A 21,744-nucleotide genomic window follows, 5' to 3' on the forward strand; every position below is an offset into this window, starting at 1 on the left:
ACACACACACACACACACACACACACACACACACACACACACACACACATACTCACAATGACCTAATGCCAACATAGATTCTGATTTGGTCTGATGCAGCAGGCCTAACAACAGCAGCACATAAGGAAGGATGGTAAGAGTCACTTCTGCAGGACAGCACCTTGTACTGAAACGTGTCATAGTGAACATATTCACACAGCTGCATAAGTACCACTGCTGCAGGGTACGTATCAGATGAACAGGACAGCATCAAGTAGTGTAGCACCTGAATTCAAATGTGAGTGGATGGATACCATGGAAAACTGCAGTAACAAGTTCTGCACTAGGGTAGACACCTAATACCGAGTACTTACAGAAGGCATAAATGGCCATGCAGTAACTTCATAAATGGTTTGGACAGAGACATTCCTGACAAAAACAGCAGTGGTGTCAACTTATCTAGTTGTGCTGACCCAGACTTGTCCATTTAAGTTCTTGCCATAGTTTTCTTATCAGTAGAAAATACAGTTTATTAACTATGTGGAAAGTTTTTGCTAATTCAATGAGTGCTTGTTTGTGATGAAACACCTGTGCTGTTCTTTTTGAAGTCTGTGGTTCTAGATGTACACTATATTTTTGGACAACAAATGCCCAATGTATGCAAAATTTTCTCTTATCTGTCCTCCGTGCGTTGAAAAATGCATAAGGCTGCATGTACATCAGTGTTTACAGTTCAGAGATCCTTCTCGCTGATGTAATTACCAACAGGAAAAAGATCCTCCAGTATAGGTATTTGACATCAACTGTGCTGTTATGTTCAAAAGGAGGCACTGTTAACTTCATTTTGTCAAAGTTCAAATGCTAGATAGAAGATATTGAACATCCAGGTGCATAAGAGAGAGAGAGAGAGACAGATGGAGAGAGAGAGAGAAAAAACTTACCTTTTAGGAACTGTTTAAAAACTGTATTAGATTATTCACTGGTTCCAACAGGATGCAGAGGGAAATGCTTGAATAAATTACCTAACATATGAGGAGGTCAGGCTGAGATTAAACAGATTAAAAATATACTTTGTTCTTGAGGAAATGGACAAGAAATGGGTTTGATGCCCCCCCCCACCCACCCACCCACAGTAGTTGAGCTTGCCTCAATGAGTACAGATAGTACATAATGTAAAATTAAGTGGCTATGAGATATCAACCTGGTATTTTCCAGGGTAAGATTGAAGCACTTGAAGCTGGAATGCCAGTACTTTTCAGTCCTGCTGAGCACATGGAGACAGTGTATCTCAGATGAGTGCTCTGGGTTATCTTCATCTCACTCTGAGCCCGAGGATTTTCAAGATGCAGTATACCTCTTTTGTTTCACTTCTTCCCTCACCCAGAGGTAGAAAAGCATAGTTCTCTGGCAGGGATTTAGGTAGATTTCTATAGTAAATCAAACTAAAGGACTATATATTTAATGACTTCCACTGCTGTTTCTCTCCAGCTCTCCTGGCTAAACTTACCATTATATCCTACCCACTTCCCATTCCACCTCTCCCCTCTAATCATGCTCTCTACCCTTTATTGTCCTAGAATTCTCCAGTCTTACTTTTTTTTCCAGATATAAACTGTTACCTTTCCGCTTAGACTAAATCCTACTCTGCAAACTGTTCTGACAGTCTTACCTTTAATAATGCCTCCTTCCTCTAATGACTTTTCCTAATTGTAATCTTTCCACTCATTAATATTACCTTAGTATTTCACCTTCTGTTTGCACTCTAAATATCTTACAATGCTTTGTAACTATTCTTTCTCCCTTCTCCTGAAAATAATCATTGTGCTGAGTCATTAATTTTGTCATGTTGTATTGTATTATATTTTTCTGCATTGTCTATATTTTTTTTTATTGTTACAATGTAAAAGGGGGTCTTATGCACTTTTTGTTCCATCTAGCAAGGTCCATCTCACTGGTATCTTCAGACATCCAATGGACAGATGTTTGCCCTTCAGATGGCCCTAATACAATGGGTTAAAAATCAACAAATAAGAAAGAAGGATGGACCTGAGTAGTCTTCAGCGTCAAACCAATGGCCAGTGACCATGTCCTCCTGAGGTCCTACAGATATGAGAAACAAATGTGAAGTGCTGCTAAGCATAACTTAAGAATTTAAAATACAGAGCTGTGCTTCAGACACTAGTGTTGTTACCATCTAAACAGTTTCTCCACCTAAAACTTCTTTTAAAACAGTGGGGACTGTTGTGGGACCTCCAGAAACATCCTGATTCTGGATGCTTTTTGTGTTTTGTAGAAGCGTCTTCAAACTTCCTCTTTCAGTCATGTCAGCAGGAGAAGGTAAGGAAAGCCTAAATTTCTTGAAGGTATGTTCTAATAAACAAGTGATGGGCATCCCTCTGCTAATGCTGGAACTTTAGATGATCGATAAAGACCTTTGGATTCCTATCTCACTTAAGGATCTGTCTGCTAAGTTTAATGCAGCTCTCATGTATCTGCTCATTATGATACTTTATAATCTGAAAAGACACAAAATATTATAACCCTCAGGAGAATTTATTTCCTGTAGCAGAACTTATTAATATTTTCCCCCAAAGGAATCAATAAAGAAAATGCAATGAAAATGCCAGAATAGGGAAATGCAATGCTCAGACTATTTAACAATCCCAATAACTTCTTATAAACAGCAAAGATAGTACTTTTTCCTGCTTCAGAGTTGCCAAATAAGTGACCCGTAGACTAAACGTGAGAGAGGCAACTATTCACTTCAGCTGCACAAAGAATTATAGACAGTGTTAAGTTACACTCTTCTTTACAAAGAGGCTTCCAGCTTATTGCTGATAACTAAATATGAAAGGACACTGCACAAACCTAACTGCTTTCTAGAGCTTCCTGAAGACAAATGTGCATCTGTAGCTTCTTTCCACTTGCTGGACAAATGTTCTGCAGCAATGATCTTTAGAATGAAAATCTGTATTTCTCTCATTTATTTGGCTTTAATAAAAGCATATCTTTATCTTGCATTGCTGATCTTAGAATACTTAAATTGATATTGAATCGAAGGAAGCATAATACACATGCATACAAAATCTACTTTTAGCTCCAGCAGTGATTACTGTAATAAGCATCTTCATATTATGCAGTTATTAAAGTAAGTTATTAACTTACTGATATCAAATATGAATTTGTAGCATTTTGCAAATGTGTACAACACAAGATGCCAGGCTTTAACAAGCAAGGTTTAAAATGAATGCATATTACTTGAAAGTAAGAGAACATATTAGTATCCAAAAGGTGGAGCTGTAAGTGTAGCTGGTTGGGACTGAATCAATGTACCACCATGCTCTACCGGATATTGGATATTGGATGTACTGATTATAAGGGGTAATAAGATGAACTGACATCCCTATATGTTTTCATTGTCCTGCTGCCTCTCCAGAAAAACTACTCTCAGTTCTTAATGGAGTTATATAATGGGCAAGTCACTGAAGACACAGGGAGGCATACTTCTCAATGTCTTAGAGCAAAACATCTGGACAAAGTCTAAAATAATGCCAGAACAAAGGTCTAAAAATAGAGACAGATTTTAAATATTGCACTTATAAGCTTAAAAGTTGTTAGAATAACATGATTTATATTAGCATGCATTTTATTTATTTATTTATTTATTTACATTTGTTGACCGGGACTGTCCGACTGGACGTAGGTCCATTTTCAGCGAAGGCCCGGGGAGAAAAGCTCCACAGTTAAAATAAACAGACAGTAGTTACATTGGATTACATAGCAATTAACAATTTAACATAGCAATTACTTACAAGATATTTACAGATGAAGAACATAGTACATTAGTAGACAACGAGAATCTTTATCTGCGAAGTACATAACAGACATTAACAACTGTTACAATAAGAAGTTCTTGCTGTATAATAAGTACTAGGCTTATGAGCATCTGAGTTTACTATAATCAAGGTAGTTAGTGGGGTGGAAAGAAAGGTAGTGGTTGGATGGGGTGGGTGATATTAGAGTGGGAGTTGCAAGGGCATAGCCAGCATGTTTTTAGGTGAGCTTTTAATAAAGTTTTGAAGTGGGTGCATGATGGTATGGAGGTAATTGTGGGTGGGAGGGAGTTCCATAATTTGGCTATGGTGCAAGAGAATAGTGCTTCACCAGCAAAGTTATTGGCTTTAGTTATCTGCAAGTGATTTTTGTTGCTGGATCTTAGTGGTCTGGTGGTGCGATAGGGTTGGAGTAGATTCTGGAGGGATGGGACATTTAGTGGATGGTTTACTAGTTTATGGGCAAGTGAGAGTTGATACCATTGAAGGAGGTGAGGGAGTTCAAGCCAGCCCAGTTCAGTAAGTGAAACACAGTGGTGACTATGGTAGGATGCCCCTGTAGCGAATTTGACGATTTTGTTGTAGCAGGTCTCTAGCTTGTTTAGATCACATTGCCTTAGGTTGGTATATATTGGAGAAGCATAAAGTAGGGTGGAGATAAGGTGGGAATTTGCTATTGAAATCTTTGCTGCTTTGGTGAGAATTTGCTTATTTCTGTATAAAGCTCCTAGTTTTTTGTGGACTTTTTTTATGGTCATGGATATGTGAATGTCAAATTTTAGTTTATTGTCTATTTCCACTCCTAGCAATTTGGTGTGTTCAGTTGGGTATATAGTGGTGTTGTCTTTTGCTGTGATGTTAAAGTGTGAGTTGTTTTGAGTATGTTTGGTGGGTTGGAAGATGAGTAGTTTAGTTTTGTTTGGGTTGAGTATTAATTGGGCATCGGATAACCAAGTTTCAACAGAGGAAAAGGCTTCCTGTGTGACCTTTTGCAGTTTTCTGATGGATATGAAGGATTTCTGAAGGATATGAAATCTGTAACTGAAATGTATATCATTATTAGTGACTCCAGTCCTCAGCTGTTCGCCAGAAAGCCAGAAATGTTATAATGAATAGACAAAAAATATGAGTCAATAATCGGAGCATTCTGCAAAAATGTGGACAGTTGACACTGGTATGCAGGAAGAAAAACTCCATGAAGAATGCACCTGAGCTGAAAACAAAACTAGAAAACCATGCACTGTGAGGCAGTAATGCTATGCACTTCAGTATACCACTGGAGTGCCTTCTGTGCAGTGTCTGCACATCCTTAATGTGTCAAAGTGCATTACAGTTGGGTGCTCCAACTTCCTCCCACATCCCACAGCATGCCTTATGTGGGAATAGTATTCCTTCAAGTTGCACTTAAGACTGCATGTGTGTGTGTGTGATTTTTGTGTGTGTGTGTGTGTGTGTGTGTGTGTGTGTGTGTGTGTGTGTGTGTGTGTGTGTGTGTGTAGTTGTTTGTCTCTTGTGTGAAAGGGAGTGAGTAACTGCATCCTATGAGGGACTGGTGTCTTGTTTAGGATAAGTCCTTCTGCCTAGCACTCACTGAATACTGGGATACAACAGCTCCTCTAAGACCTTAAAATGGATAAAAGAGTAAATGGTATAATGGATGAATATCCCATAGTGACAGAGCAGCAGAATACAGAATCCATTCAGAAAACCTTGTTCATTTCTGCAGTACGTGACTGATTTTCATGATGTTAATAACTCAGGGTTGGAAATAGACATGACATGTCAGATGCTTTCACAACTGTGTGAAATAATGGCAGTTGTACAACCCCCCTCCATGAGAATAGTGCAGAAGGTATATGGGAAAGTTCATGACATTAACAATTACCCAATAATCTGAAAGCCTTAGACACCAAACTGACACCTAGCAGCACAGAGGAGTAAGGCTATGTGAAGTTAATGAGCTGCTTTCCTTAATCAATGGTAAAGGGTTTGAATCTTTCCACCTTCATTTGGCAACTGCTCAACTCTGAGCAAGTCACTTAACCAGGCAATGTTTCTGCCCCCTCCCCCCCCCAAAAAAAGGTACTTGTATCCACTGGGCTTACCTGTTTAACAAAGGCATAACAATGAAGTAAATGTAACATATCACTGCCTCTTACATGCTTACATAGCTGACCTCTAGAATCATACTCCATACACATTGTAGCATCAGACCATGAGCAGTATATGTCTGTGTTCTTCTGGTCGGTGTGGCAGTGAATATTTTTCTTGCAGTATTAAGAAAATTGATGAATTGTTACATTAGGTGCATTGTGATGATACTGAGAATGAGAAGAGGTAAAAATAAAAATGCTAGAGGCCTGTAGAGCAACTTTTATGATGCTGAATGGGACAGTGCTCTCCAGCATGCAATATTCATCCTCTGACAACATTAGCATTTATTAAAGCCAAATATGCACTACGGCCTCCTAATACCAGAACAATGACTACTGGTCAAATCCATGGCACATGACCAATCCAGGCTGTGGACTATCCCTTTTTATAGCTATAATTGGTGTTCATATAGATCTCCATTCATTAGCAGTAGAATACTTGATGGGTCTCATTTTGATCTAGGCCTTGTCTTGAGCAATAATGCTTATAATCTGGTCATGTGTATGACATGGTCAAAAAATGAAATCAGAAGATGCATGCAGTTTATCAGGCAAGACACTGCTAATTCAGTCCACAAAGTGACAGTTTGCTAATGCCATAATGCCGTGCTTATCCATGGCTTCCTTCAATATGCTACAAAACTAAAAATATTCTACAAGCAGAACCTTCATAAGATCTTCGGACTGAACACGGGACTACAAGTTTTGTAACTGGATGTAAAAAAAGGCAGCATCACTGTACTCATATTTCAACTGTGAAATAGACTGTATTTTGGAAAAGCAGTACAGCATCTGTTTTACTCGGAACTATGCAAAGAAATGAAGTAAGAAGGCACTCAGCAACTTTGCATTTCCACAGCCTGGAAAGTGCTGGGGACAGAGCCTTGAACATTTTGTTTTCACGGCTACAGAACTCCACGTAAAAAAGTGGCAAAGCTACATATTCATGTTTCAGAGTGGCTCTTCTGTCATTTCTCCTGACAAGCAGCATTTCATCTGCTATGGTATCCTCCCCACCCCACCCCCAACTGACACAGAGAACACCACCAGCTTAATTAGCTCTAGCCCTGGAGTAGGTTACCTCTTTAATTTTATGCACTTGGAAATACTCCAAATGTACACATTGTACCCTGTTTCATTCTCCTGCATTGTCAATACTGTTTCAACTACTTAACAGTATGACTGTGAGCTCTGGTGCCCTAGCTTTCATTATATCTTTAAAGAGTAAAGCCTGGATAATCCATCTTTATATTTGCTATTTTTTTCTTCTCATTGTTCTGATGATACTTTATGAAGTTATAAACATCTTCCAAAAGGCACCTGTTACTTAGCTCATAAGATAAAACTAAACTACTTCAGTTTAACTAGTCAGCATTTTGAGCCACAGGAGAGTGTTCATCTTTACTTATTATACCTGATTTCTGATATTGAACCAAACAGAACACTTGCCATTGTATAATTTGAGTACATTTTTTCATTAACATGTACATTGAAAATCCATATGAGAGAATACAGCATTGCTGATATATTGAAATGTTGCTGTTTAAATCTTCATTATTCCATCTCATCGTTATCAAAGCAAATGTAATATCTTTTCCATAACAGCACATAAACAAGAATGTGATTTAGAAAAAAAAAGGAAACTGGCTCAAAGTGTGTGTTTTTAATTTTACTAAAATACATGTTAGAATTCTTGTCAAAATGCTTGCCAGCAGAATTAGGAATATTTGGCACAGTAGTGAACTAGATGGGCTTGTGACCAGGGGTTACCCACTGGAGTATATAACAATTATTGAGATACCTTGACCTTCTACAGCTACAAGCAGCTTTCAAATAACCAAAGGTATTTCAGTGAATATGAAAAGGCTATATTCAGTAGTTTAATTAGCCCTTCAGTTTGCTGTCCTGAAGTGGTACAAGGTCCCATAGTCAAGTCTAGCCTAAAGAAAAACTTGCTTAGAACATGGACAAAGCAAGCTATGTGGTGATATTCCAACGTGTCAATCCAAGCCACTGGACCTATGAGGATTAATCACAGTATCACAGGTAAGACAGTGAAGAAGCAGTCTTACTTAACAGCAGTCTTCGTGAATGGTTTCATTCATCCGCTTTTCTTCTTTAGTTCATTCCCTACAGCTGATTTTTTGTAGTTGTTGTCATTGTCACTTATATACTCAATTTGTTGACCAGCTTAGTCTTGCTACACGTCTGGCCTACCTTCATGGGAAATTGAAGGTGACAGCTATACAAATAAAGGGAGCTTTGGATAGGGCATCAGTGAAATTCAACTATTCTGCCCAGGGGACAGAGTACTGCCAGTTGTGCTCCAGGGGTACTGATGAAAGTAATAGTGAACAAGTGAAGCATAGAGAAAATGGGTACAAATTATAATAACATGGAAAACAGTAAGACAGTAATGTTGTAATATGGGAAACAAGAGGACTGTGATGCTGGAAAGTAATGCACTTCTTGCCTTATGAGATCTTGATACCACATCCAAGTCAAATAAATCTACTTGGAGTGTGTTAATTGAATGACTGAAAATAAATCTGAGATGATGCTCCAGTTGGCAAACACAGCAATGTCCTTCTACTGGAGGCTTTATAAAAAATTTAATTTTGTGCCAAATACTGAAGGGTCAGGATACAAAAGCAACAGTGGGAGTTATTGAATTTTAAAGCTGGCGAGAAAGAAATGGCAAAAATTGCAGAAGAGATAAGACAAAACTTACAAATGGAGGAGCAAGCTGACTGTCACAGTTAGACTGAAATATATAGGTAAACAAGACATACCATTTGACTGATATGATTGCTAGAGAAATATTGTGCAATTTTTTTTCATTAATGACCTTAATGAAGACCTCAGTAACTTAAACGTCACACAATGAAACTGATGATATCATCCTCCAACAAACCAATAAAATATGGCTGAGCTTCAATGTTAGCTCTAACAGTCCTTTTCTGATGGTTGCACTTGAGCAGAATACAACAATCTTCTAATTAACTGCAAAAAAATCTCTTCACATCTCCCAGAAGCTCTCTCAGCTACCTATCATTATTTCCATTACAGACATTTAAAACAATGTCATTCCTCATGTCTCAAAATATAAATACCATAGTCTCACTCTTAGACCCTTCCTTATCCTTTTCAATACAAACATAACATCATTAATAAAGTATTCTCCCTGCTAAACTCAACTACAAAATTTTATATCTCACCCCCCCCCCACAGTTCATACAACCCTTGCCAAAAATGTCCTCTTCCCCAAACCTAAATAATGTTTTTTTTCCTCTGTGCCTATAATACTCAAAGATTACTGATCAGAGAAAACAAAGTTTGCAGATTTGTCCAACTCTCAGATGTGCTCCCGCTCCCACCACTGCAACCTGCTAAAGAGACTTAGTTGGTGTCTTGTGACAGAAAGATCAATATCGTCTACATTCCCTCCTGTTCACTGTTTTAAAAGAGAGGTAATACCCATCCCTGCAAAGAAAATATTCTCTTAGGGAATAAATCCACTCCCTAAGAAGCAGCCAGTAAGACTCATCTCCATACACCGGTACACTTTTGACAGTGGAGAATGCCTTTTCTATAGACTTAGCACATCTCTGTGGAAAAAACTACCACCAGAAATAAAGCGCCAAGATTCATTCACAGATACAATTAAAATCTAGCTCAGCATCTCCACAAAGAGGTAATGTGTACCTTTTTTAAAGTCAATGGATAATTACTATTACCATAATTCTTATGTGACAGCTGCCCACTTCCACTGTTAATGACGTGTGCATAATTTTGTTATACATATCACATACTGTACAACCTGTGCAATGACAATGAAATCATGTTTGTGCATGAAACGTTTAGCCTAAGCTCTACCCTCTTTGTGAGCAAATTTCTAACAGTTTCTTATTTTCGTTTTTCTTGAAGCATTTATCAATTATACATCCTATTAATAACATTTGATGCTTTTGTGTCTGAGTCTACCATTTAATCTTTTTTAATCATTGTAATCATGCCTCTGTACCTGGGTAGAGGCTGAAAAGGGTCTATGGATGTGCCTGCCCATCCAGTTATCAAATGGTAAATAGGTACATTTTTACATGTGACAGTAGAGGAGGCACATTTCCTTATTAATTTTGGAAGTGACTCATTATGACTTTTCCTTTCAACAGACCCAAAATATTTTTTTATGAGCTGTACAGGGCAACATTTCTGTCTGTGGAAGTAATTTTATGGATATGTAATGTGATATGTAATGCTCCTTCTAAAGAGAGAAATAGATTTCAAATTTCACTGATATTAAAAAATAATTGCAAAACTAATGTGACAAACCTATTAATTTAAGGAAAATAGCATCACTAAAGTATAGACAGGGATTGAGTAGGCACATTAAATCTGAAGACTCAAACAGTGCATTTAGTTTATGTACCGAATATTACTGAATGTCATTTTTTATAAAGGACTTTATTTTATTTATTTATTTATTTTACATTTGTTAACCGGATTAGTCTGACTGAGCTTTTGGCTCATTTTCAGCAGAGACCCGGGGGGAAAAGCTCCTCAGGGAAAAACAATTTTTAATTTTACAAATGAAGTATTAACAATCAGCATTAAGGAATTGTTCTTTACATGGGGCAGCCAAAAGCAAATTTAGAATCTAGACAATTGGATGAAGCTGTCCACAATTAAGATATGAAATATGTGGTGAAATGGGATAAAATAAACAAAACTGTTTACCTACATGTATGAAATGTGCAGTATTGTGCATTTGGAAACCAGCAGATCTTTGTTTCAAAATACACTTGCAGTGTTACTGACATAATGAGATGTTGCTCTTTAAACTTTTATGATTACATCACCTCAACATCAAAGCAAATTTCATACCTGTCCCTTCAGAACATATAATGTAGAACATAGTTCAAAAAAGACTATTGGCATAAAGCCTCTGGAATGTGTGTAACTTTTATTCAATTTCACTAACAGTGTTGGACAACATAATTCTTCTCAGAGTTCTTGCCAACAGAATTAAAAGTATCTGGCACAGTCTATTCAGTATGGAACTGGCTGGATTTATGCCCAGGCATAATTACCCTTGGGAGTATCTGAAAATTGCTAAATTACTCTATCTTACTGCAACTGAAAACAGTTTGAAATGACTCAAGGAGTTCCTTCCACACCGAATATGAATAGAGCATTTCATAATATATTTGGACTTTTCAGTTTAGTGTCCTGTACTATGTTTCACAATCACTTCTATCCCAAATAAAAACTTGCTTAGATCAGAAGGCAGAAACAGAAGTTCCAAGGTGTTATCCCAGACATTTGTGAACCTCAGAGTACTGCTCTCTACAGGATATCCCCAGTGCCACAGAAAATTACAATCAAGGTGAAATCTTCTGTGCTAAGCATCTTCTTGAATATTTTCCTTGGTTTCTTCCCCGTCCAGTTCATGAGACCATAGATGTACTCTCTGCCATATAGCAGTTTACCTCTTTATGTTTTATTTTGATTTATTCAAGTGTTCATAAGTACCAAGCTAGCTGCCTTTGTGGGCCATTTTAAGCCTAGACAATTTTCCTTTCACAGGTGAGAATCAAACCCTGTACCTTGTATCTGTGAGGTAAACATCTTAATAGGTTATTCCCACTAGACCACACTTCTATTTGCAGGGACAACACAAGGCAGTATCTATAAACACATGAGTAAATTTGGACAGGACACTGCTGAAATTCAGCTACTCTTTCCCAGTGGAGAGGCTATGCTAACTGTGCTCTGGAAAGATAGATGCTAGATATGACAAGTAACAGAAATGATGAGGGCATAGATAATGATGACATCATTACTGTAGCTGTGGATCCTGGAAACTGATGACGTCTACAGATATTTAACAGCAGCTTGATCAGTGTTGATAAAGTTTTAGACAATGTTCAAAATATGACAATAATCTGAGTGGAAAACAAAATTAAAATTGACATCGTAAAAAAAGGTCACTTATTAGATGTTTTGCAGCACCTGGATTTTGTGACAGATGAAGACATGGAAAGGTATGGAACAGAAAGCAACACTGGTATATAATGAATATTAAAACTATAGAGAAAACAGGACAAAATGATTTCTGTGAAATAAAACCAGCCACTAGATGGGTAATACATTCATCAACTACAGGCAAACAAGAGAGACCACCTAACTGCATTTTTTTTCTGCAAAAATATTGAGAAATCACTGGATGTGACAGTAGAGAAGGTAAATTTCCTCATTCATTTTATGGTACTTCTTTTCCAATTGCCATATAAAGTAGACTTTTTTTTTTCAGATTTATAGGACAAACAGAAGTCTCTCTTTTTATACAGTTAATGTTCTTTTTCAGTGAAGTAGGATATCTTTTTCTACAGGTCTAGGCTGACATGCTTACTGATCAAGTTATTAAAAAAGAAATGCACAACTTTTATGACAAAATCACTGAAGAAAAGAATGAATTCCACCGGATTATGGAAAAAGTGATAAAATTGATTTGAAAATTGAAAATATATGCTTATTTCATCTTTCAATTGTTTTTTTAAAGGCCATCAATGTACTACTCCATTACATAGGACAGTTAGGAAATAGTTTTGTTTGTAATGAACTTGGTTGTTTTGCACCAAACTGTGGAAAATTTAGATGTGAAGGATAAAGCTGGGGATAATACAATACCCGTGCCAATACATGTATAAAATATAGAACATGCACATTTTAATGGATTGTGTGGCTCATAAAACAATTACTGTGATCTAGGAAATTCATAATGAAAGGAATACTTTGAGACAGTCCTACATCATGTTGTAACAGATGCGATATATAAAACAAAGATACTTTAGATGCATCTAATTGCAATGTGGGCTGCCCACTACTGTAGCTGCTAGCAGTTAATCAGATTCCCACTGGAGTTACAGCAGTATGTCACAGGAACTGTCCTATAAGAAGTCACCTCTTCCCAGTTTCTTCTGTACTCCCTATAAACTCTTCTGCTTTGGAAGAGACTAATGCCATCTGTTGCTTAGCTTACAGCTTGTCATTATAATTATTTTCTATTATATGGTGTTGCTCACTGCCCCTTGTAGCAGTTGTGCTAACTGCTGGTAATACTGCTGCATCCTGCCACTTGGTTTTCTAAGTCCTTTGATGTCATGTATTTTTTTATAACATACCACTGGAGTTAGAATTGTGTGCTCCTGGAAGTTTCCCATGAGAAGTTACTTTTTCCCACCATTTTCTGTGGTTGCTGCAGTTCAACTGCTCTGGAGGAGACAAATGGTGTCTCTAGATTGTTTTGTTACCTACAGAGTACTGGAGTTCATGGGGGTGCACTTTTAGTCTACCAATATTTTATAAGAACACATTTCTTGAAACTAATGCTTCCATTAGCTTACTGTTGTGTTATTCAGGTATCCATGATTATGTGGAGCTACTTACTCTTGGCCCCCTTGCCTAGCTGTAACTGCATTTGCAAACTCTACTGTATTAACAGGACATCCTTGGTAGGCTTAAGCAGCCACTGCTGTTAGATTATTTCTCTGCTAATATATACAATAATAATAGTAGAAGGCAGTTTTTTACCTTTCACCTCTGTACTAATGAAGTTCAAGTTTCTGCACATGGGGAGACTTAATGACTCCCGCAGGAGCTGGATGCATGTCCTGCTTTGTTCTTTTATAACCCCCTTTGCCCATCTACCCTACTCCCATACTTATACAACTGGCTTTGCCTGGGGTCCCTGGTGAAATTATAAGAACTCAAATTGCAATCCCTGGATTAGAAGAACTGAAAGCACAAAATGTTGAAAACATACCTCAAAGTATTTCTCCTATTCTGAAGACAACTAATGTCACAGCAGGTGCATACTTTACTCAAAGGATTTCCTGACAGTTTTGTGTTGTTTGATAGGAAAGCTGACTGATATCATACAATGGATAGGGAATATGTCCTTTCCCCAGTACTGCACAGTCTCTGAGATGGTATATTTCAGCAGCAGACAGTTAAGGGAACAGCCGCCTCACATATAGTGAGTGCAGAGGGGGCTTTTCCTCCAACAAAAAACATTGTTTTTGTTTGTCATGCTCCACGATTATGTCTTGAAGCAAGCTCATTGCATTGTAAATCTTATGTGGTAATGTGCGCATCAATATATTGAAAAGCAGATTATCTTATCACAGATATATATATATATATATCTATATATATATATATATATATATATATATATATATATATATATATATATATATATATATATATATATATATATTTATACATATATATATTTTTGTATATATATATATATATATATATAGATATATATATATAAATATATATGTGTGTGTCTATGTGTGTGTGTGTGCATGTGTATGCGTGTGTGTGTGTGTGTATATACATCTATATATCTAGATCTATATATATATATATATATATATATATATATATATATATATATATATATATATGGTTCCCTATTAGAATCCTGAAACACTATAAGCCTGAAAGTCAAAATCCTGAAAACTAATGACTGAAAATGCAAAATCTCGAAAATGCAAAATCCTGAAAGTCAAAATCCTGAAAACACAAATAATGCTAATATGTCACGATAAAGACACTAATATCTACCAACTGACCCTGACCCTAACCCTAACCCTAAGGTCCGTCACTATCGCACACTCACCTGGCCCGCGCCCTAACCCTAACTCACTTAAACCGCCCCTAACCCCAATATTTGTCACTATTGCATACATGCCTAACCTGCGCCCTAACCCTAACTCACTTATACCGCCCCTAACCCTAACATAAAACTTACCTGGACCCAACGCATGACCTAACACCACAGGGCTAACAATAGCAAAGCCACAATGACGTCAGTATGTCCAATTTGTGTTTTCAGGATTTTGACTTTCAGGATTTTGCATTTTCGAGATTTTGCATTTTCAGTCATTAGTTTTCAGGATTTTGACTTTCAGGCTTATAGTGTTTCAGGATTCTAATAGGGAACCATATATATATATATATATAGATATAGATATATATATATATATATATATATATATATATATATATATATATATATACATATGCACACACACATACACACACACACACACACACACACACACACACACACACACACACACACACACACACACACACACACCTAGGAGACATGGTTGGCACAGCTTCCGGTGGTATAGATACAAAACCTCCTGCAGAAAAAACACACTTTAAAGGTGCATCAATTAATTTTTGGAATTCACTGGTTTTGTTTGAATCTCAGTTTATTTTTTTAAGTCAAGAACCAAAATGAAATGCACCACTGACAAAAACCACATGCCCCAACTCTCAAGAATTTAACAATACAGTAAAAATAAAAAATAAAAATAAAAAAGTTATGCACTTTCATCTAAAAAATCAGAACTTCATCTGAACTGACTTCGCAAGATATCACAAGTATAAATAACTGGTTTAGTAGTCACACGACAAAAACATTCTTTATTTCACTACATTGTGGAATTCTTGAGAGTTGGGTCATGTGGCTTCTGGCACTTGTGCATTTCATTTTGGTTCTTGGTTTCTTGGCACTGGCAGCTCCTTTGTGTTTTTGTTTATTTTTTTGAAGTGTCAGCGCTTGTGTGACTAGGTCTTGCATTACTGAATGATTATATTTTTTGACAGTAATTTGCTCTTTACCACTGTATCCTGTGTGTTAAAGAACAGTTAATTTAATAAAACCCTCCCTACTTTTTTGATATGTGCCATGTAACATGCAAGTTAATAGAGCAACAAGTCTAACATCACAATGCACTTTCTGAACAGTAAGAAGAATGAAACGGTAATTACTGGCATTATTGACTGACTGTAATCATACGTGAGTAACAAGGGGCAGGTGAAATAAGAGGGAACTTAAAGAATAGTTGTGCAAGAACTTACCATAACCATAAATGTCCTTCTCTTCCAAGTTGCAGTATTCTTAACCTTAGGCAGTTGCTGCCTGCAGTACTGGACATCCCTCCAGTATACCAAAGTCATGAAAGCAGAGGTACATGCGGTGCTGCATGTAAAATCCATAAACTGACACTGGCTATATCTGTGACATCTGCATGTACTCAGTTCAGAACTGGTTGCTACATAGAGAGAGCCCCCAGGAATAGGAAGAACAAGAGGTGGTATAAAACCCCTCCCAGACACAAAGTCAGTAGTCAGGGAAAAGACCTAGTTTATAATATGGTTAAATGAGAAGGAGGGTAGGTGGGTGGGATTGAATACTGAAACATGGAAGAGAAGGACATCTATGGTTATGGTAAGTTCTTGCACAGCTATAACCCACACAAAACCAATGAAACAGAAACGCACCCAGGAAGGCTGAAATAGAGCTCTTCTTTATTAAAAGTTCACATAAAACCATTAAGCACTTTCGTCCCTCACACAGGAGACTTCATCAGAATAAAAACTACAGTCACTCTAATAGTTTTTATTCTGATGAAGTCTCCTGTGTGAGGGACGAAAGTGCTTAATGGTTTTGTGTGAATAAGAAGAGTTCTATTTCAGCCTTCCCAGGTGTGTTTGTTTCATTGGTCTTACACAACTATTATATGTCTTTCTATTCTCATGTTGCAGTATTCTTAACCTAAGGGAGAGTATGAAAGCCCTCTAGGCAGTAATATGGGGGGCAGGTGGGGAAGCAGAATCTATGAGACCATGCAGAATAGACCTAGCAAACCCAGTTCTAGCCCTGGAGATGGAGTTTAATTTGTAATGCTTGGTGAAGGCATGTACAGAGGATGAAGTTGCTGCCTACACAAGAGAAGAGTAATCAATGCCCTTGGAATAGGCTGCTGAAGAGGAAGCAGTGCTGGTGGAAAGGGCCTTGAAGGATGAACTCAGTTGTTTTCCATGAAATAAATAGCAAAAGGCAATAGCCTTAGAAATCCAAGAGGCAATTGTCTCTTTTGACATGGCCTTGCCTAGGGTCCTAGGATGAAAGGAGACAAATAGTCAATCAGACTGTCTGAAGGATTTGATCTTGTCTAAGCAGAACCTCAGTTGCCTATGAACATCCAAGGAATGCAAGGTCCTTTCTGAGGAGTTCCGTGGCTGAGGGTAGAAAACAGGCAAATTTATGGTCTGGTTTAAGGATATTTCATTAACTACTTTTGAAATAAAGGTAGGGTTAGTTCTTAGGGAAACCCTATCCTTATGGAAAACAAGGTAGGGAGGTGAAGACATAAGAGCTTGGATCTCAGAGACCCTCCTGGAAGAAGTGAGAGCCACTAACAAGACTGTTTTCCAAGTACATAATTTAAGAGAGGAAGAATGGGCTGGCTCAAAGGGAGCTAGTGTAAGATTTTCCAGCACAAAGTTAAGATCCCAAGGTGGAGGAATGGGCTTACCAGGAGGTCTAATATGAAGGACCCCTTTCAGAAACAGCTTGACATCTAACGTAAATGCCAGAGGTGGAGTCAAGAGGAGGCAAGCAGAAATGGCAGAGAGATGCAGTAACTCACACAGATAGGAAAAGACCACTGGAACAGAAGCTTTTACTCTTAAGGTACCAATGGGAGAATCTTTTCCATTTAGATAAATAGTTTCTCCTAGTACCGGGTTTTTTGGCCTCCTGCAGAACATTGAGTATATCCTCAGAGTATAGGTGCCTAAAGGGGATCAGAACTCTAACACCCACAACGTCAGATTGAGATTGAGAAGGTGGGGATGAATGAGACCCCTTGTCTTGTGTGAGTAGCTCAAAGTGGTGAGGTAACGTGCTGATTGCCCTGGGCTAGAAGGAAAAGTAGGGGAAACCAATGCTATCTTGGCCAGAAGGGAGTCACCAACAGGATTTTCGGTTTGTCCTTCTGTATTTTCAGGAGGAATTTGTGAATCAAAGGAAATGGGGGGAAAGCATAAAGGAACATTCCCTCCCATGAAAAGGAGAAGGCATCCACCTTCCAGGCTTGTGGATGGAGAAGCCTTGTGCAAAAAAGGGGCACATGTCTGTTCTGGGAGAGGGCAAATGGATCTACCTGAGGAATATCCCATCTGTGAACTAGATCCAGAAACATCTCCCTGTGAAGCATCCATTCATGGGAAGGTGTTAAGATCCTGATGGAATGTAAACTGCCTGCAAATGAATCTGTAGTGCTGTTGCCAGGGACCAGATTTGAATGGCAAGAATGCAAAGAGGGTAGGATTTTGTTCCTCCCTGTTTGTTTATATACCACAGCACTGTCATGTTGTCTGTGATGACCTTCAATGTGCCTGGCAGAAGGATCTCTTGAAAGGCCTGTATTGCCAGGAAAAGGGCCCTTAACTCTTTTAGGTTGATGTGGTCCCTTCTTTCTTGAATGGACCACTCCCCCTGCACTATGTGCTGGATGTTGGTACTGTGAAGGATAGCCCCTCAACCTAGATCTGATGCATCTGTGTAAAGATGTTGTTTGGGTGGAGGAATCTGCAAGTACACCCCTTAAATGAGAGTGATAGTTGTGATCCACCAGGTGAGTTCCCTTTTTAAGCAGGGAAGAAGAAGATTTGTTTCTGAGAGATGAACGTGTTAGTTCCAAGAATTTCTCAATACCCACTGAAACTTTCTCATGTGCATCCTGGCTAGAGGGATCATGTGGATCAAGGAGGCCATAAATCCCAGGATTCTCAGGAATTCTCTGGCTGAGATAGTTGATAGTGGTAGGAGGGAGTGGAAAATTGGGTGAGAAATTTCACTTTCTGTGCAGTGACAAAGACTGACATCAAGTCTGTCCTTATCCTGCACCCAAGAAAAACAAGATCTTGTGTGGGGAGTCATTTGAGACTTTAGGCAATTCACAGTGAAACCTAGTTTCTGCAAGATCCTGCAAACCAAGTCCAGGTGTTGAGACAGGGTGAACAATCCTGGTGTAAGATCAGGAGATCGTCCAAGTAAGGATAAATGTGTGTGCTCTGTAGTCTGCAATATGCAATGACTGGAGCTAGGCATTTGGTGAATACTCTTGGGGTTGTGGAGAGTCCAAAGGGCAAGGCAGAGAACTGAAAATGTGAGGAACCCATTGAGACATGAAGACATTTCCTCTAAGTGGGATGAATGGGGATGTGAAGGTATGCATCCTTCAGATCCAGGAAGGCCATGAAGACTTGCCAAGGAATAAGGAGAAGAAGGTGCTGTAATCTCAGCATTCTGAAGGTAGGCACCTTGAGAAAGAGATTGAGGTAGGACAGGTCGACAATGGATATCCAAGGGCCATCGTTTCTTGGACCCAAACACATCCTGGAATAAAACCCCTTGGTTAACTGATCCCCGGGTACTTGTTCTACATTGCCCTGAGAGAGGAGTTGGCTCAGGATAGTGGGAAAGAATGGAAGCTGACTGGGTGAGGGTTGTGGGACTCCCTGGAATGGTGGAGATGCCCACCAAGTCATGAAGTATCCTCACTCAATGATGGAGATCACTCACCTGTTTGTGGTAATTTTTTGACAGGAGGGTAGAGATAGGGTTAGGTGTAGGGAGAGGGGGGTGGAGGTGAGTAAGAGAATAGAGTCAGAGTGGAGGAGCTCTATCTGGGTCTGGCTGCCTCCGATAGGAAGAAAGGTGTTGAGGTGGAAGAAGATCTAGGAGCAGATTGTTTCCTAGGTTGTCTTCGCCCCCTGGACTGATCAACAAAGGAATGGGAGGGCTGCCTCCTGACAAAGCTAGGCTTTTGGAGGTAGTTCCTATGGAATCTGGGAACAGATAAAACCAATAAATGTTTTAGATTCTGTAAGTCTTTTCCTTTTTCCTACAATGACTTAAGTAGTTTTGCAGAGGCAGCTCCAAAGAGTGCTGATTTATCCAAAGGGGCATCTAACAATTTAGCTTCAACATCCAAAGGCAAAGGTTGGAGTCTCAAACATGAGAACCTCCTTAACTCAGAACCAGAAGCCGCTGATTTGGAAGAGGTTTCAACAGCATCATAGCTGCACTTAACTGAGTGTCTAGTCACCTGTGATACCGTGGACAGAAGGGTATTTAGCTGAGCCTTAGCTCGTGTGTCAGGCATGTCAAACAGTAGAGTAGAGGCCTTGGTCAGGGAATCCAGAACAATGTTGGCCATATAAGTCTGGTAGTTAAGTGGTCTTATGGCCAAGGTGGAGGAAGTATATATCTTCTTCCCCAACCTATTCATAAATTTACTGTCCTTATCAGTGGGAAAAAAGGAAGATGAAGGTAGCTGCCTTGATGACTTCTCAGCTGAAACTGCAATAACAGTAGGATCGGCTAGTGGATTCTTGAAAACATATTGTTCCTTTGCAGTCACTTTATAAAATCTGTCTGGTCTCTTACTAGCAGGAGGCTGTGACTCTGGGCTCTGGGAAGCAGCTAAGAAGGCATCCTGGAATGCTGGAAGTAAAGGCGGAACTGTAGATGGTGAGGGCTGCTCCATCTGCAGGAGTTCAAAATATCTCTTCTTGGTTTCAGAAACATCTGTGACCTCCCACTTAAAATGCTGCCTAAGAAGGGAAATAGTATCCCTAAAGAAGAAATCTTCTCCAGGGGAATCAGGAGTGGGGGACTCTTCTTCAGGAGTAGCAAAATCCTTAGGGGATTCAGTCTGAGAACAATAGGTTAGGGATTCATCTGAGGAGAAAGACCTCTGATTCTTTGTGTGAAGCAAGTGGTTGGCCTGACTGGGGAATCTAAAAGGCCTTGAATAGAGACTGGGAAAAGGTCTCCCAATCTGGAGTAGGGTCTTTAGCCCTGTGTTTCTCCTTCTGTTTTCTTTTTAAGGAGGTAGAAGTAACAGTAGTAGGCCTGGGTGCTGATGTTGGAGTGGATGGTAAGGCAGTAGAAGGCCTCCCCGATGCCATGAGCCATGGTTCCTCCCTCACCATCAGGAGCTGATGGTTGTAAAGCCCCAGAGGATGTACTCTGGATATCCACTCTATTAGCTTCCATTTTGGTTCCCAGTAACAATGAAGTACCCAAAGTCCAGAGCGATCCTGGTCTGACACTCACCTCAAGAATCTCACCAGACACCTGAGGTGCAGCTTGGACGTCAGGCCTCACTTTCTTAGCTTTCTTCCTTGGCAGCTCATTGGAGGTGCCTGCTCTGCTTTCCATCCTGGACACCAAACGTCATAGATGCTGAGTCTCCAAATAGAGATTTAAAGCCAACAGACAACTTCTAAGGGTTTTGGGGAAAAAAGATTGGTAATTATCACAGGACTTGTAGTCATGACCTGCCCTCAAACAAAATAAACACTGATCGTGTGAGTCCTTAGGTGGAATTTGTCTTCCACAAGCACACTTTCCCTTCCTAGATGACATGCATCTGAAAAAGTTAAGGAAACAAGAAAAAACACACAAGAGTACTTATCTGAATGCAGACAGCCAGAAATGATCATCGAAAATGGATGGCCAAAGTCAAACAGACGCCAGATTACTGGAGCTGGCTATCGAACATCTGAAACACAATGCGGCAGAAAAGTTCTGGGTTGGGTACGTGCAGATGTCACAGATATATCCAGTGTCAGTTTATGGCTCTTACATGCAAGCCTCGCACGTACCCCTGCTTTCAAGATTTTGGTATACTGGCCGGATGTCTGGTGCTGCAAACAGCAACTCCCTAAGGTTAAGAATACTGCAACATGAGAAGAGAAGGACATCAAATGTTTTGTAAACTCAGGGACAGGTAAAGAGGTATGTCAGAATGGCTGCGTGCATGTGTGTTTCTGTGAATGTGTGTAGATTTGGATGTGTGTATATCTGGAGGGAATGAATGAGGGGGTGGTTG

At 39.1% G+C, this 21,744-nt stretch overlaps 1 protein-coding gene across 1 annotated transcript in view; it reads right to left on the minus strand.

Moving 5' to 3' along the window:
• ANOS1 (anosmin 1) overlaps window positions 1-21,744 on the minus strand; it is an 892,203-nt gene that overhangs the window by 365,537 nt on the left and 504,922 nt on the right. The gene's annotated exons all lie outside the window — the stretch shown is intronic.

Source organism: Protopterus annectens, chromosome 5.part0 (assembly GCF_019279795.1).
Source record: "Protopterus annectens isolate FY-2018-M chromosome 5.part0, PAN1.0, whole genome shotgun sequence".
NCBI classification, from domain to species: Eukaryota; Metazoa; Chordata; order Ceratodontiformes; family Protopteridae; genus Protopterus; species Protopterus annectens.